General features: G+C 35.0%; 1 protein-coding gene and 1 non-coding gene across 2 annotated transcripts in view; one reads left to right on the forward strand and one right to left on the reverse strand.

The window, feature by feature from the left end:
* The window catches only part of SSBP2 (single stranded DNA binding protein 2), a 319,116-nt gene that overhangs the window by 18,442 nt on the left and 282,542 nt on the right, over positions 1–18,132 (forward strand). The window lies entirely within an intron of this gene.
* Positions 12,151–12,221, reverse strand: TRNAG-UCC (transfer RNA glycine (anticodon UCC)). Its single transcript has one exon. It is a non-coding gene; the product is annotated as a tRNA-Gly (tRNA).

Here is an 18,132-nt window from a genome sequence, read left to right on the forward strand (position 1 = left end):
TCCTATTTTTTCTTCTATGAACTTTATAGTTTTAGGCTTTATATTCAGGTCTTTGATCCATTTTGAGAAATTTTTGATATTATTTAATAAAGTCAAGAACCACCTTTTAAGTAAGAGAGAAAAAGGCAGCAAAAAGTTTTGTGAGCATTTATTATTTTCCAAGTTCCGAATAAATCCCTTCCTCAAATGCAAAAGTTAAAAAAAAAAAAAAAAAAAACTTACAAATTTATTTTATTCATTCACTTATTCAATACTTATTTAAGGTCCTGCTCTGTGCCAGGCACTGTATAAGGAAGTGGGCATGTAACAGCAAGAGAAACCTTGCCAGAGAAGTAAACAGGGCTTTTGGCATAGGGAACGGTTTGTGCTTGGGAGAAATCCAAAAGTGAGAAAGACCATGACCCTTTGTAGAAACAGAAAGGTCAGTAGTGCTGTAGTGTCTTTGTGGTTGGGGAGGAGTGTTTTTGGAATAGTGGGTAGAGGCTGCAGAAATAAGCAATGGCTAATTGTTGAAGCCCAGGGTAAGAATTCTGAATCCATTCTGAGGTCAGTGGTGCTATCTGTTGAGTTATAAGCAGAGAAGTGATTTGATCAGACTTCACCTTCTACTGTTCTGAAAACAGGAAACAAATAACATGAGATGTTAAAAAATGTCAACTCCATTTTACCCAGATGTAATAAAGCACAGATGGATTGATAAATAGCTTTTGTCATTTGTAACAAGTTTAAGCTCAAAGAAAACCAAATGGATATTTGAAATGATAAAAATACATCAAAATGATATTTTATATAAAATATAGTAAATATGGTTTATTATTGGTATTTTAGTTTTACCTAATATTCATGTAATAAAATATATATTTATACACTTTCAGTAAGGAAGTTTACAATATACTTTAAGAATTGTCATTTGTAAAACAATTCTCTATTCAGAATTATTATTTAAAAGTGTAAGTTAAAGTAAGCCCTATGTAATATATCATTAATAGCGTATCTCTTTTGAATAAATCTCATGACTTTATTAGAGCCTTCAAATGCAACTGATGGAGTTAGGGTTGCCATTTATTTTTGCTATAGTCATAAAAGATGCAGTAAGTTAACTTCTGTCAATATATATTTAATATAATTTGCAACATCCAGCCTGAGATGAATTAACAAGTTTACAACCGGTGCTGTTCTAAGCAAAACTCAGGCATTTGTGCTTATAGTAATTTAAAATCAACAATGAGGAGCATATGCAGGCCAATTTGATTTTTCTCTTGAGACCTTAAGTAGCATTTATTTGACACACCTTCCAGTAAGAACAGTGGTCTTAATATCAGTTGTAAAATAACCAGTTATTGATAGGAGAGGTGGTGATGACTGGCTTAAGAATGTAGCATACCATCTTTAAATGTTCGTTCTTATAAATATTCCTTAAATATAGAAAAATGCTTCTACTTTATGAGCCTTTGTAAGTCCATTTTACTTGCTGGTTGATTGTCTAATAGCATGTGATGAGTACTGGGAATTTATTTATGTTATACATACAGTTCTTACTCTCCAAAAGGCTAGGAGCTTTGAAATATACAAGAATTATGTATATATTACATTTAGAATGGAGCTGCGAGAAGGAGATATCTGTGTCAAACTGCAAACTTTAAACCAAGATGAAAAAAAAATTTTTTTAGGTTTACCGACTATTTAAGGAACTAAAGGTTGTGTAGAGATATTTTGTTGCATTGTCTGTTTATCACATTAAAAAAAAAAAAGTTGTTAATATGGAAGTAATACAACAACTTAAAATAATGGCCTTTTTATCACTGTATTTAAGAAATAAAGGCAAAGAAACAGGTCTGGGTTGGTGTCATTCTTTGTCATCTACCAGTTTAGTTAAGTAGCTTCAACTCAGGTAAAGCAGAGTCTTAATTCCCAATTCTAATCAGAAAATGTCATCCTTTTATCCATTTACTTTAAATGAGTAGGTATTTATGGTACAGCTTGTTCATTTCTAATTGTCTTTAGTTAGATTTGGTTTTTTCAGATATTTGGAAGGCTGATGATGCTTTCAAAAATTTTGGACTTCCTTTCCGTTGACAGGGCAGAGAATATTTTCATATCTTTTAAAATATGAGGACATTTAACTAGTTGAAATAGGTGCTATTTAGTATCCAGGACCCTAGTAAGACAAAAATTAGCCACTGCGACTGAGACTTATGGGAGATCTTTTAGTTTCCTAAGTTATATTGCTACAGACACTGTTCTGTTTTGAGGAGGAAGTAGTCTATTTGTGGCATTTGGTCATTTCAAAGTGAGTTATATAGAAAGGAGAAAGGAATCAATGAAGTATAGTTAATTTCTTGATTTTATAAGAGATATGATCTGTCAGTAGAAATGGAGAATTAAAAAAGACATTTCTTGCACCTGTTTGATTTTAAATAATCCATTAAAAGAAAAAACAAAAAACCCAAACCCTATGTCATGGAGTCGATTCTGACTCATAGCGACCCTATAGGACAGAGTAGAATTGCCCTGTAGGATTTCCAAGGAGTGGCTGGTAGATTCGAATACGCCAACCTTTTGGTTAGCAGCTGAGCTCTTAACCACTGCACCAATACATTTATATTATGTGAAATATGTAGTTTATTAGTGAGAATACTACAGTTTTAAAACTAGTGAGTTTCTACCTGTGGGACTCTAATGGGGGTTTCTGACCCTTTCTGACCCTTCTCTTCCAGCTGTTGATGTATTGATGGGCATCCCCACAACCATCATTTACTATGATTAAGGGACATTAATTTTCTTGTTTGAAATTCATGAGAGCCCTCTCTATTCCCTCTATATTTGTTTATTAGTATATGACTAGTTCACTTTTCTGGCTGACTTCCAATTTGTATTTTTCTGTTTAGTGAAATTCTGAGATTTTTGGAGCCTTCATATTTTTTTTCCATTGATGATTGATAATATTTCATCTTGTTGATTGACAGTAAGATGAGCTTAATAAGACCCTTATCTATTATTGAGCATTCTGGGCATATTTATTTTGCTCGACAAAGAAGCATACAATATTTAACGGATCTTAAAATGTTTTAGAAATCTAAATTTTTTGAAATTTCCAAATTGGAAAGTCTTTAGATCTTTGATTTACTCTCTGATATTTCTTTCCTTCCGATAATGAGAGAATTATTTATTTAACTTTTAAAATCAGAAGTTGAATGTTTCTTGAATGCGCTGTTTTTTGAAATTATGAGAGATCACTTACACAGTAATGCAGGAAGCTAAAATAGCAGAGGGGAAGAGAAAAGGTGTCCTTTTTTTTTTTTTTAATGCTGATTAGAAAGGCGTCAGATACTCTATTTTAGTAATAGGTGCATCTGCACAAAACTCAGTTGTACCTCTAGTCCTGTTTCTTCTATATGAACCCACCCAGGTAACCAGGTTGCAAACATTATACCACAAAGAACAGCAGCATTCAGATTGCTTGTTTTGCTTTTATTTATTTGCACATGTAACTTATTGTACCTGTAAAAAGGGAAGTTCTTATTAAAAGCAACAAACAGGAAAAAGTAGCAAATTGTCATATCTATTCTGGAAGATTGTGATTCAGAGCTTAGTTAAAAAACAAGTTTGAGAGAGCCCACTTAATCTTGGTAAAGTTTTGGTAGAAACTTGAATATGTAAAAACAGAACTATCTTATTAAAACCATCATTTACAGAATGCTAAGAGTATATTTATTAAATGTATTTGCTCAACTATTTAGTGGATGTGTTGGACCCCAGGCTGTAAATTATTATTTTTCTGTTTCATAAAGACCACTAATTTTTAGTACGTATTTATGTTGAATTATTTATCCATACTAAGGATCATGGTTTACCACTTTATTTTGAAAAGAGAGAATTACGTATAGTTTTTGTTTTTAGAAATGGAGGAAGAAGAATTAAGAAAAAATTGAAGAACCAGCTGGTTCAAAATCCATAACATCATAATAATTTTGCATATTTTAATTTCTGAAAGAAATTTACATTATGGTTCTAATTGACTATGTTTTCTACTTTTGATGTAGCGTTTTAAGGATTACTATTAGGACTTTCTAATTGACATAAGTAGATGATATTAGAGATAGCTTTGATGTCTTACATCAAATCAAAGACCATCTTAGGAGGCCAATTTTAATTTTAATTAATCCAGTGCACTGCAGTGTTGAAAAGGAAATGTTTTTATTCTTCTGACATGATAATTGAAATGAGGATAGAAATATTCATTTCTTTTTTAAGTTAATATTATAATACAGGAAAAATCCATTTTGAGTTTTATCATATCATCTTTTCAAGTTATACTTGAAAAGCACCAACAGGGAGAGGACTCCCCTTATCACCAAGGTCTCTACAAATAGTTCATTGTTCTTAAGGGAAAGGAAAAAGGTATCTTCTAAGTTGGATGATGACCTCTTCTATAGATAGATGTGTTAAAGCCAGGAAACTGAAAAAAAAAAAAAAAAAAATCATATTACTTGAACTTTAACCATTTGGGTAAGATAATTGACTTTCTGTTTTTTAAGGGTCTTTACTGGAATGGTTAATGAAATGGATAAGCATTTTTGTCTGAAACATATTAAGCCAGCCAAGAAATCTTTGTCTCTTACTTGGCATAAGTAAGGATCATTTTCCATATGATATTGCCAAAGGTTCATTTCTCTGGCTATCACATGGATTGTTTTGTGATTGATTCTTGAGTACAATAATTCTATCCCATGAAGATATTAATCATTATTCTTTAAATCCATGGTTACCTAAAAAAGATAAAGTGTTCATGTATAGTTTCTTAATAAACTATTAATATATTTGAATGACCTAAGGAACATAAGGATGTTAACCTGATAACTTCATCTGTCTTCTTGCAGTTCACATTATACTCTATTTTATGGACAAAGAATCTGAAGCAAAAGCAGTTAGAAACTTAAGGTCATACATTTCAGTATTTATAGAGTCCATCTTTGAACCTAGGTGTTTCCAGTAAGCATTAAAATTCTACTGGAAGTGATTTCATTTTGTTTCCTTATTAGATACACTTTCAGTGAAAAATAACAGGAGATAAAATGTTCATTATTTTAGCCGATCTTTTATCCAAAATGAAACTGCTTAAATTTCACCATTTAAGAGGAACCTGAGTTTTTACTTAGATTTCAACTAATCTATAAAAAGTCCAAGATTGGATTTCTTTTAAAATCTAGTCAATGTTGAAAATTTAAAAGATAAAATATAACTCAGGATTATGGTACCAGGGAATAAGTGTATTTCATTTTGTCACTCAGAATAAGAAGTCCACTATTCAGGAGAGAGAAAAGTAAGCCTGAAGATTTTTAGAGTTATAGATGTGTTTTTGACTGTTAAATTTATTTTAAAGAAACCATTTTTCTGTAGCTGTTTTTCAGTAATGAGAGTAAAGCATTCATTTTAAAAATGGAGCAGTAAGTGTGTATTTGATAAGAATTGCATATTTTGGTAATGCCAAGTTATTTGTGATGCCTTTGCATATAACAGGATAGAAATGTATCATTTTATTTAATGATTCCGCTTGGTAATATCCTATGTTTTTTCTCTCTCACCAGTGTCTGTTAAGAATTTGTTTGTGCACCTGTATTGTTTTATTGCTATGTCTCAAAAGAGACAAATACCATCTTAACTGAATTACGGCTTTTTTTAATTCTCTAAAATTGTTACCTTTTATTTTCTCTTTTACATTAAAAAGATAAATTAGTATAAAGGCTAATCCTTTAGAATTACGTATTTGATTATGAGATTTAGTGTATCTGTCCATTTTCCACCAGCCGCTCCTTGGAAACCCTATGGAGCAGTTCTACTCTGTCCTGTTGGGTCACTGTGAGTTGGAATTGACTCGATGGCAACAGGTTTGTTTTTAGTATCTGTTTATTTATTTATTTATTTTGACTTTTAAGGGTAGAAGGTTGAGTTAATAATACTTAGTTCATGGCACAGTTTCATCATTGGTCCATATCAGGCCCTTCTACTGTTTAATTAGCATTCATTAGTTCCTCCACTCATTCATTTATTCTTATTTACTCCTATTTCCCATGTTTACAACTTCCAGCTCCACAAGAAATCATTGTAATGTATTTGGTATGTTTCCCGTTTGTTTTCTTGTAAAACACATAATCAGTTGTTTTGAGTGCAGTGTTTTTAATTTGCACAGAGCGTTTTTTATGCTATTGTTGTTAGGTGCCATCGAGTAGGTTCTGACTCATAGTGACCCTGTGTACAGCAGAACGAGACATTGCCCGGTCCTGCCCCGTGCTCACAATCACTGTTATGCTTGAGCCCATTGTTGCAGCCACTGTGTATTTTTTTAAATTTTTTCAGGGAGCATTGTAGTTTTAGGTCTATCCATCTTGCTGTTTATATATGTCCAGTCTTTATTACTAACTGTTGCAAAGGAGATTTACTGTTTTACATTGTCTTTTTGAGAATTCCTGTCTTCAAGTTCTTTAATTTTTTTTTTAAAGAGAGAATCCAACCTATTTGAAGATTTGCTAGTTCAGATTAACTCCTTAAGTGCAAATTCAGTGATTTAAAAAAGTAAATAAATTTCACACTTTGAAAGCATTGAGAAATCTAGGAGAGTATATTATTTACTTTAACTCATAGATTTTTTTAAATTCAGTAACTAATTAAAAAATAAAATTTATTTTATTTTCCATTAAGCACCAGAGTTAGTTTTTCTTTGTACTTGGCTATCTCATTGTGTACAACCTCAAATTTAGTAGGGATTAAGTAAATATGTTGATTCTGTTTGATACCACACACATACCGATTTGTAAATTGGCTTGGTCATTTGCAAATGTTAATTCCTGTTCTGGGGCCTAAATATTGCAAAATTATTTGGACATCAACCTAGAAACCAGAATTTATCTATTGCAAAAGCAATAAAAAATGTAATTTTCAGTTTACAATTTAGTTGTTGATAGCCCTTGCCCCCACCAACATTATCCCTTTTTACCTCACTGCTATCATACATGGTAAGCATGTCAGATATTAGCTACATTTTAATAAAAGAGAAATTGAGAAATTGAGGTATTAAGTGGCTTGCACAAATTTACGTGGCTAATACGTCATAGACAGGACTAGAAGTGGAGTCTTCTGACTTCTAAACCAATGTTCTGTATTCTGTACCTGTGTTTTCAAACTCTGTTCTAAAAGGTTCTGAAGGAGATGATAATAGTATGGGTTGGGGACCATCTTATAGTAGCTCCACCATTAATGTTTCTATATCGTAGGGTACAGGGAATGTTTTATTTTTATAAAAAGGTTCTGCTGCTTTAATAAAAGTTTGAAAATCATTGTGCTGTATAATTGTTGCTACTTGGTTCTGTGATAGAGGCTCTAAGTCAAGTTGGTCAATGTTAACTCCACAAAGGCATGAGAAAAAAGTTCTACTAGTCTTGAAATATTTGCTGCATTTGTATTATCTGTCTTGTTTTCGTACTTCCCATTCCATTTAGAATAAAACTCAAATTCCTTACTGTGCCCTGCAGGACACTGAGTGATGTGTCTTTGACTAATTCTCCAAACACGTCTCTTCCTGTTTTCCCTCATATTCATGACCCTGTAGTCTCCATGCTCCTTTTCAGTTCTTGAATAGCTAGCTCTTTCACACTTCAGGACTTTCGTCCATCTTTTCTTCGGCCAGTGTTTCACTTCCCCAGCACTTCCCATTGCTCCGTCCTTTTTATTGGTTACATTAGATTTCAGAGGCCTTCCCTGACTATCGTTTCTAAAGTAGGTCCTCCTTTATTCTCCATCTAGCACTTGTTTATTTTACTCATATCCTATAATACAAAATGAAACTATTTAATAACTAAGAGGCTCTAAGTTCTATGAGTGCCAGGACCATGCCTGTCTTATTCATCTCTGAATCCCTAGTTGCTTCAATAAATAGTTGGCCCTCCAGAAGTATTTACTGAATGAGTGGATATTGAAGGAGCAGAGTTATCAAGAGACATTAATTTATATTCACTGTCCTCTGAGGAAAATTTCAAAGTATATATTCATTTGATGAAGATTTCCATAAAAAATTGTCGTAATGTTTCAGTGCATAAAAGTGGTTGAAGTACTTGTAGCCATGATTTAAAGAATACTGTACCAGATTCTATACATGTGGTTTCTTTAATGTCCATAACAGCCTTGTGAAATTAGTAGCATATCTTTATAGATGATGAAATAGAATCAGAGAGGCTCGTTGATACTTGCCCAAAGCCACTTAGCTAGTAAGTGACAGAACTGGGATTTGAACTTAGGTCTGTCTGTAACTAAAGCCAGCAGTGTTTTCACTCTACTTTGCTGCTTACTAAATTAGTGCTTAAGTTGTCTAGAAAATTTGCTTATAATGAATACTTCGTTTCCCAGTGATGCTGGATAAATAGGTGTTACTGTAATAAGGTGCTAATTGAATAGCGCAGAAAGCAAGTGCAAAAGAAATTGAAGGAGGAAAAGGTGTATGCTGAAGTCATCAGGGAAACTTCTTGGGGAAGCTGTGGGACTTGAGTTCATTCAGTTAATGTGATGGAATCGTTCTGAATACTGGACCTTGTAGGGTGTGCAGGATACAAGTAAGTAGGAGAATAGAGGGTGTTCCAGATTGGAGGAAGGCTTGGAGGTATTGTGGTATCCTGAAAGGGGTAAGGAGGCGTAGTGTAACTGGAAGAGACTATTTATATTGGAGAAAAGTAAACTATTTGTTGGACAAGTGAATGAGGATGATGGAAGGGGTGACATATAAACCATACAAGGTTTAACTTTTTGTGTAATTGCTAAGACCAGTGGTATTGGGGGATAAAATAATATTTTAGGAAATTTGATCCAGTACAATGTTCAGATTTTAAATTAGAATGGTGTAGCATCGGTAGCATGGTGAGTAAGAGTGATAGTTCTGGCCCTGGATTTGAATTCCACCTCTTATACTTGCTGGTTTCTGAGCTTGGGAATTATTTCACTTTCTGTACTTCAGTTTCTCCTCTGTGAAATGAGACTGAACAGTAGTAATACCTTTTGTCCAGTTCCAGAGATTCTGATTCAGCGGCACTGAGGTGTGGGACAGGACTCCCTAACCTCCCAGTCTCTTGTAGTTGGCCCACTTCCGTGATCCAAGTGTACTTCCTTAGTTTTTTATTTTTATTTTTTGACCTCAGGTGCAAAAAGTTGAATTAATATTCTTCAGATAATGGCACACTATCAGCTTTGACAGGTACAAGGCTTCTCTCTTATTTTATTTAAGATATTTCTCATTTATTCCCATTTCCCACTCTCATTCTGTACCCTTCATAGACATCCATACCAGTTTTTTGGATATGTATCTTTAAAAAATAATGGTGATGCTTTATGCACATATGTGTGCATAATTTAGATAAATGGTATTGTGCTATAGATCTGTCTTTTTTCACTCAACACTTAAAAAATAATTTTAATGATGGAAAACTTCAAACATATAGAAAAATTTCTCTGATAACTAGTGAGGTTGGCTATCTGTTCATGTACTTGTTATGTATTATCCTTTAGAGCCTCCCATTCTTGCTGCTGCTTTTGCCTAGAAAATTCTTTCCCCCAATCACACAGATCACTCACTTTGTTCAGATCTCTGCTTAAATGCCAGTTCCCCAGAAAGAATTTCTCTGACCACTTTATCTAAAAGAGTACTTTGCATCACTTTGTGTCCTGCTTTATTTTTCTTCACAGCATCTGTCACAATAAAACATATTAATTATATTATGTATTTGTTTATTTATTTTCCCTGCTTAAGTCTCTTGGACGTAAGACCTTTCCGTCTTGTTCACACTTGTATCCCTAGCACTTAAAAATATAGGTGCTCCGTAAATATTTGTTGAATGAATGAATGTGAATTGGCTATTTATGACCTTTGTCCATTTTTCTTACTAGCCGGAATTCCTAGAATATTCTAGATGTTAATCCTTATTGATTTTAGGCATCGTAAAATAACCTGTTTTGTCTATGGTGTCTGTAATCCCTTAGGAGCTTACCTGTGCATAGGGTGTGAGGTGTAGTGTCTAATTCTATTTTTCTCTCTGTAGAATATAAGCAATCAATACATTCCTTGCTGATTTATAGTACACCTTTATTAAATATGAATTATTTCTTCTATTTCATTGATTAGTTATCTATTTATAGCTAACCAAAAAAAAAACAAACAAACCTGTTGTTGTCAAGTCGATTCCGACTCATAGCAACCCTATAGGACAGAGTAGAACTGCCCCACAGGGTTTCCAAGGAGCGGCTGGTGGATTTGAACTGCTGACCTTTTGGTTAGCAGCTGAGCTCTTAAGCACTATGCCACCAGGGTTCCATTTATATCTAGTATCACTATATTTTTATTACAATGACTTCTCCCTATGTCCTAAAATCTGATAGGGCAAGTCCTGCCTCTTTTCTTTTTCAAAATTGACTTAACAGCATTCACAGTAGCAACAAAAAGAATCAAGTAACTAAGCTACAAAAGAATGCACAAGACCATTATGGAGGAATTTTAAAACTCTATTAAAGGACGTATAAGAAGACATGACTAATAGGAGAGAAGATGTCAGTTCTCCACAAGTTAATTGATAAATTCAATTAATCAAAATTAAACTGCAGTCAAAATTTCTGCAAGATATTTTTGCAGACCTCAACACACTTACTTTAAAATTTATATGAAACTTATTGCAAATATGTCAATTTTTGAAATGAAATGTATACTTTGATAGTACTTTTTTATACTGTTTTTTGATAGTTTTTTCATTCTTATGAAGGGCAGTTGGTTGGAGGCAGCAGAGAAGGGAAAAGAGCAGCAGAGATAAGAGTTTTGTTTAGAAGTGATAGAAATAGTGGCGGTGGCAGCAAGTAGTACTTAACACCAGAGAAACATAGAAAAGATATAAGATAGAAAACTAAGGGGTTGTTGGACAAATAGTTATTCCTTCCTCAGCTCTCAGAAAATCTATGTGGTAAGAACAGAGGACAAGCAGGCACCTGTAATATCCCCTAGTATAGTGCTTTTGCTGTGCCATGCAAATGACGTGTATTCCGTGTCTAGGTCAGCAATCTACATGGAATACTTAAAACTTTCTGGGGTACAGTAGCATCTATAGGAGCTGTCTCTGAGCGGTAGCTCAATAGTTGATGCTTATGACTGAGTAATCAGAAAGAGCTTTAAATCTAGATGTTATGTTTAAAGTGGCAGGGAAACAAGTGTTAGAGAGTTTCAGTAAAAAAAAGTTAATAAAAAAGTTAATAACATACATGTACTTGGCGTTAATTCTCGTCTGTTTAGAAAACAAGTGCATCTAGAGCTGCTCCTTCTCAGTTTTCATAGAGTCGAAGTTTTACTGTGTCTAATCTTGTGCATGTACAATTATGTAGACTCACAAACTGAAAATAGAATAAAACTATTGTTTCCATTTTTATGAGGACTGCAAGTAGAAGAAAAATGGAGTTGAGGGAAGTTAACTACCATACTCTATTGCCAATAATCAACTTCATTGATATTATTATATTAAAGGGTCATTATGAATTTTTCCTCTCCAGAAAACCAAGAACTTTCTCAAGGGGCAAATTACTATATATATAACTCTTCCTAACAATGTGTAACAATTTGGAAAGGAGTTATGTGATCTGAAACGAGGTGCTGAGTACTCTTTTGTAACTTGTATTGAAGCCTCTTATTCACGATAGTCCTTGTTTACTAAATGGACACGCATTAAAAGAGATTTGTTCTAACTTATTTTTAAAAACTTATTAGCACAAAGAAAAAAGAATAAAATAGAGTTTCTGTCTTTAAGTTGATTCCTCACATAGAAGAGAGAAAACATTTGCACAAATAATTATAACGTTATTAAAGAGGTACTGTTTTTACTGTTAACTGCCTTCGAGTCATGTCTCAACTCATGTTGACCCCATGCACAATGTAAGGAAACGCTGCTGCCTGGTCTTGCACCATCCCATGATTGGTGGTGGATTTGGACCATTGTGATTTACAGGGTTCTTGGGAGTTGATTGCCAGGCCTTTCTTCTTAGTCAGTCTTAGTCAGGAAGCTCTGGTGAAACCTGTTCAATATCATAGCAACAAGCAAACCTCCACAGACAGATGGGTGGTGGCTGTACATTAGGTGCACTGGCCAGGAATTGAACCTGGGTCTTCTGCATGGAAAGCAGGAGTTCTACCACTGAACCACCATTGCCCCCTAGAGAGCTACTAGCAGAAATTTATAAGGTTTCAGGAGGAAGAAAGCAAAAGTGTAGACAAATAAAATACCTGCTCTAGGTCGTGTAACTAGTGAGAAGGTGGTTTCTCTATCAGTAATCTAGGATCTTCGTTTGCTAGCTGTTAGATCTGAGTATTGTACAAATTAGTTAGGATGATTATTATTTCAAGAATAATTCACAGACTCTACCTCAATACCAGAATTACCGTTAAGCCCCTTGCAACTCTGAATGTTTAAAAGGATTTGCAGATGACGGATGGAAGGATATTGTCTATGTCCTCTAGCCTCCCCTTTCCTCCTCATTTCTCCTGAGGACAGTAATAGGCAGGCTTACAAGATGCCTGTACACTTATGTTTCAGCTTTGGAGGGCTGTATGTAATATAGTTATCATAACAATATTTCTGACAAGGCCTTCATGCAATGGTACCTGCTAACTCAAGTAAGATCCTATTTCTTAATACCATGTAATTGAGGCTTTTTATTTTTCTTTTGTTGTTGTTCATTTCACTTTTATTTTCTATTAATATTTGGTAAAATCTTTTAGAAAATTTAAATGAATACTATAGAGCTTGGCATATCATAGTCACAGATTTTTGAATGAACAATTGAATGTGTCATCAGTGCTGAGGAGAACCGAAGGAAGGAAGGGTTTTTGTCTGTGTTTAGAATGTAAGTTTAAGTGAGGATCAGGGTGCCCTAATGGTCCAATGTAGGGGTGGTGCAGCAGGAAAAGTATAAAAACCCTAATAGGGACTGACATCCATGGGAATAGGGTCAGATTTTGTTGGAACAATTGCCCATTTCCCATCAGTGAACCTTGAAGAGTTTTTGTTTCATTTTTACTAAGGTATCTGATGCCTTCCATTGACATTAATGAAATGGTTCAGGAAACCAAATGTCATGCCTGTGATCTCATAATCTATTAGAGAATACCATTGTCATAGAGACTTTTATTTTAGGTTGTGAATTTGCTGTAGAACAGTAAACTTTTGACTGCCAGTCTTCCTAAATGCTGGATGGCTGCCTAGTTTTATATTCAGTTTGCATACTGATTAGGAACTCTAGCGGTGCAGTGGTTGAGATGGCTGCTAACCAAAAGGTTGGCAGTTTGAATCCACCATCCACTCCCTGGAAACCCTATGGGGCAGTTCTACTCTGTCTTACAGGATTGCTACAGGGTTCCTATGAGTTGGAATTGACTCGACAGCAATGGGTTTAGTTTGGTTTTTTTAGACAACTAAACTGCCAAGAGTTAGATTTCTATTACAGCTTTCAGCATGGTAAAAATCTTTGGTTTGTGTATAAGATTTGGTTGGATCTTAACCTTAATTATTTTCAGTTCTTTGCATTTTGTTAAGTGTATAAACTAGTTCATGATCGTTTTATTTGGATTGCTTTAATGGTATGGCAATCCTCAGTGACTACCTTCAGGATTGTATTTGCTTGTTGTCCGATTTGGAAGATTTCTCTAGAAGTTAAAAAAGATATTCGGGAATATTTCTAGGTCCTGCGATTCGCAAGCCTAAATAGATGATTTATTATGAAGCATAGGGATTGGATCACCACATTCAGATGCTCTGACTGAACATCACATCAAGTAGCAGCATTCATATTTTTTGTGGTATCCATCCAGACTTGATCAGTAGCTGACAGATTTTAGGTCTCCTACTATTGTCACTGTTTTATAAAATCCCTGTAAACAGTATTAAATCGAATGTTTGAGAAATACAGGAGAGAATGTGAAACTGAGCCTGTCTGTATATCTGGTTGCTTTTTTTTTAAGTAGTTTTTTTTTTTTTTTAAGGCAGTATTCTTCCTAATATTTTTTTTCTATGATGATTATGTTATCTAATAAGCATGCCTGCAATTGTGGAAAAAATAAACCCCTGTTTATTGATGTACTGTATTTGTGTGTTTCAAACAGGTCTGATTTTAACTTTTGCATGGAATAATCAGGAAAAGTATGTAATAATTCAACAGTGAAATACATCTTACCGGTTAGAAAAATCAGTATAGAGATCTAAGTTTTTCCTATGCCTAAATATCTGCTGCACTGAACTATGGTTAAAGCCAAATTGGGAATTTGAAGATTGCATGACTGATAGCATTTCAAAGTCAAACAGAAATTTTGTTCAAAAGCTGAACAGCAGAGGAGAAGGGGAGATGCCTTGATATTTATCTAGTCAGATCTTTTGCCTTTCTTCTAGAAGATGCTAAACACTAGTGATGTCTTTAAAATTCAGAGACATTATTTTTACATTTCTTCTGTTGAAATTTCATGCAGACATCTAAACAGCAGCTAACAGTCTAGCTTGCCTTTAGCACCCAAGTGTTCGGTGTTCTGAATGATTCTGACAGCAATAGTGTGACTTCTTAAAAAGTTGATGGGTGATACCGATTTTAAATTGTGATGTAAATGATCATTATGAAACCTAGGGGAGAACATGGAGTGAATATACTGATGCACTTTCCACCAATGTATGATAGTGGTGACATGGAGTGGAGGTAGGGTTGATAGTACTTCTAGGACCGTGGAGTGACTTTAGCTTAGGGAAACTCTGGAGCTGAGAATGGTTGGTATCCCAGAGGTTAAAAAAGAGGAAGAATATGGACGAACTCTCTGAGCCCAAAAGTACAATCTAAGCCCGACTCTTTTCTGAGTCCCCTTAGCTATCTCTGGCCAGCCTTTGTTCAAACTCGTGATCAAGATGGTAGAAAGATCTTGGGCCCTTACTGGTGTTTCCATGGTTACTTTGATTTCTGAGAAGTCATGTTCTACACTTTTCCATCTTGCCCCCTCATTGTTCCATTGTTGTGAATATTGAGAAGTCTATGTAGGACATCTCTTTTGAGTAGAAGTAACAGGCTTGGCTGGATGAAGGTAGTAATCTGCTCCCTCCTTCTTTGGGATTGTCTTAGCTCTTCTTGGAGGTGAAGGATGGGGTGGAGAGAAAGGAGCAGTGGTGTCTACAGGCCGTAGAGAAGTGGAGCTGGATGTACTTGAGGGAAGTGAACCAGCAGATCCATTGCTGCAGAAGGCATGGAACCAGATTTCTCCCATATTGCTGCTACTTGTGATCTGAAAAAAAGCAAGGAAAACAAAACAGTAATCCAAACCAGTTGCCAGTCGAGTTGTTTCCTACTCATGGCAACTCCATGTATTGCAGAGTAGAACTCCATAGGGTTTTCAAGGCTGTAACCTTTCAGAAGTAGATTGCCAGGCCTTTCTTCAGAAGTACCTCTGGCTGGGTTTGAACTGCCAACCCTTAGGTTAATAGTCAGTGCTTAACCATTTGCATCACAAAGGGACTCTGTGACCTGAAAACAACCTGTGGATTTCTGTACCAGGAGTTTATTATCATACTTTATTCTGAAATCTGTGGTTACCTAATCTGTATCCTAATGTATAAAGTGATGTTCAGTAGAAACACTATAGGAATAAACATAGTAAATGTTTACTGAAGCAAGGATGATATTTAATTTTGGAGAAATATCTTTTAAAATACATGGTTTTGTAAAGCATATAAATGATGGAAAGAGGGACGGAAAACATAATTTAGTGTTCATTAAATATTAATATTTTAAGTTAAATTCCTGTGGTTCAGACTGCCTTTCTGAGTTAAGGAAGATACAGACTTATTTGCTATGGCACTACTTGTGGTTACCTAGTAGTGAAGACCCTACTCAATGCATTTCTTACATGGATTCCTCTAGGGATTTAGTCTCATTGAATATTGGCAAGCTGGCATAGTCTGTTTTCATATGTAGCGCTCCTGGGAATATCTGAGATGCAGAATTTATATTCTTATCCTAGTTGTGTTAATAAATTTAATTAATGTACAGCACCAGTTCAGAGCTTGCTTAGTGAAGCTGGTGAAATCCTCAGTGCCCATCAACTTCCCGATCTCTTAAGTCTCAGTCACTTTCCTTTGAATATGGGAAATTTTTTCACTTATGTTTCTCATCTCAGCAGTCTAAGTTCAGTTTCCCATAGGAGGCTGGTTGATAGTTGCTAGAGAACTTCTAGTGTGCACGAGCCTACTTTGCCTGCTTTCAAAACTAATAGATCTCTTTCTCTTTTCTTTTTCTTACACTGTCATCTTTTATTTTTATCAGTTTTTGTATGAGTTTTTCTTTGCTATTTAGTCACTTTGGTCCTACTCATTCCAATTGCTGTTGTTACTGTTAGGTGCTGTCGAGTTGGTTCCAACTCATAGCGACCCTCTGTACAACAGAATGAAACATTGCCTGGTCCTGTGCCACCCTCACAATCGTTGCTATGTTTGAGCCCATTGTTGTAGCCACGGTGTCAATCCATCTTATCGAGGCTCTTCCTCTTTTTCGATGACCCTTTACCTTACCAAGCATGATGTCCTTCTCCAGGCACTGACTGGTCCCTCCTGATAACATGTCCAAAGTATTTGAGACGAAGTCTTGCTATCCTCACTTCCAAGGAGCACTCTATTTCTTCCAAGACAGACTTGTTCATTCTTCTGGCAGTCCATGGTATATTCAGTATTCTTTGCTACCACCATAATTCAAATGCATCAGTTCTTCTTTGGTCTTCCTTATTCATTGTCCAGCTTTCACATACATCTGAGGCAACTGAAAATACCATGGCTTGGGTCAAGCGCACCGTAGTCCTCAAAGTGACATCTTTGCTTTTCAACACTTTAAGGAGATCTTTTGCAGCAGATTTGCCCATTGCAGTATGTCATTTGATTTCTTGACTGCTGCGTCCGTAGGCATTGATTGTGGATCCAAGTAAAATAAAATCCTTGACAACCTCAATATTTTCTCCATTTATCATGATGTTGCTTATTGGTCCAGTTGTGAGGATTTTTTTTTCTTTATGTTGAGGTGCAATCCATACTGAGGGCTGTAGTCTTTGATCTTCATCAGTAAGTGCTTCAAGTCCTCTTCACTTTCAGCAAGCTAGGTTGTGTCATCTGCATATCACAGGTTGTTATGAGTTTTTCTCCTATCCTGATGCCACATTCTTCTTCATGTAATCCACCAAGAAGCTCATTCCAATTAGCCCTCTGAATTCTATCTCTGTCTGTAGTATGTTATTTATATTATAGCCACAGTGAAAAGCCCTGGTAGTTTCCTCCTTCATCCACCCCTTCTTATGTCAATTCCTAAAACAGTTCCTTGTTGATAATGTGACACTATGAGCTTCCCTTGTTTCCTATTCCCGCCTTTTCTAAAAATACAATCTCTTAATTATTTGCTTAATGTCTATGAGGGTGTAAAGGTCTATTATCATAAAGAAAAACTTTTAGATAAATGATGGAAAAGCATACTTAGCATCCAGTGGGTAGTACAGAAGAGTTCTTAGAGATTAGAACACAAGTCAGAAGAGGTACCAACAGGCTTCAGGTATATACTGATAACATTTTTTATGTGGAGAGACCACAACCATGTATGTATCATTGACTGGTTCTTATTACCTTTTAGGTAGACTTTGTGAATAGCTTGGGTGCCAGTTTTATATCTTATGGTCGAAGAGACAGTGTAATGGCAAACTCTTTTTTTCTAAGGGAGTATATAGCATAAGAGGGGAAATGAAAATAAAGGTAGGATCATGGAGTTTATTTGGTAGGGAAAAAGGAAAAAAGAAGAGAAGTAGTAAAAATAGACCGGCAGAAAATTTTGAAATGTATGGTTAGCTGAATTTGGTGGGGGAACATGGAGTTCCATATATTATACTTGTTTAAAATGGTGGTAAAGGAAGAAATGATAGTACTATTCATTCATTTATTATTCATTTAGCCAATGAGAGTAAATATCAGTTTAATAATTAAGATATTTACACAACAGGAGGGAGTTTATTTAAATGTCAGGGGTCTGTGAGTAGCTAAGAAGGAGGTAAGTTGGTAGGTC

Source organism: Trichechus manatus, unplaced genomic scaffold (assembly GCF_000243295.1).
Source record: "Trichechus manatus latirostris isolate Lorelei unplaced genomic scaffold, TriManLat1.0 scaffold00029, whole genome shotgun sequence".
Lineage (NCBI taxonomy): Eukaryota > Metazoa > Chordata > Mammalia > Sirenia > Trichechidae > Trichechus > Trichechus manatus.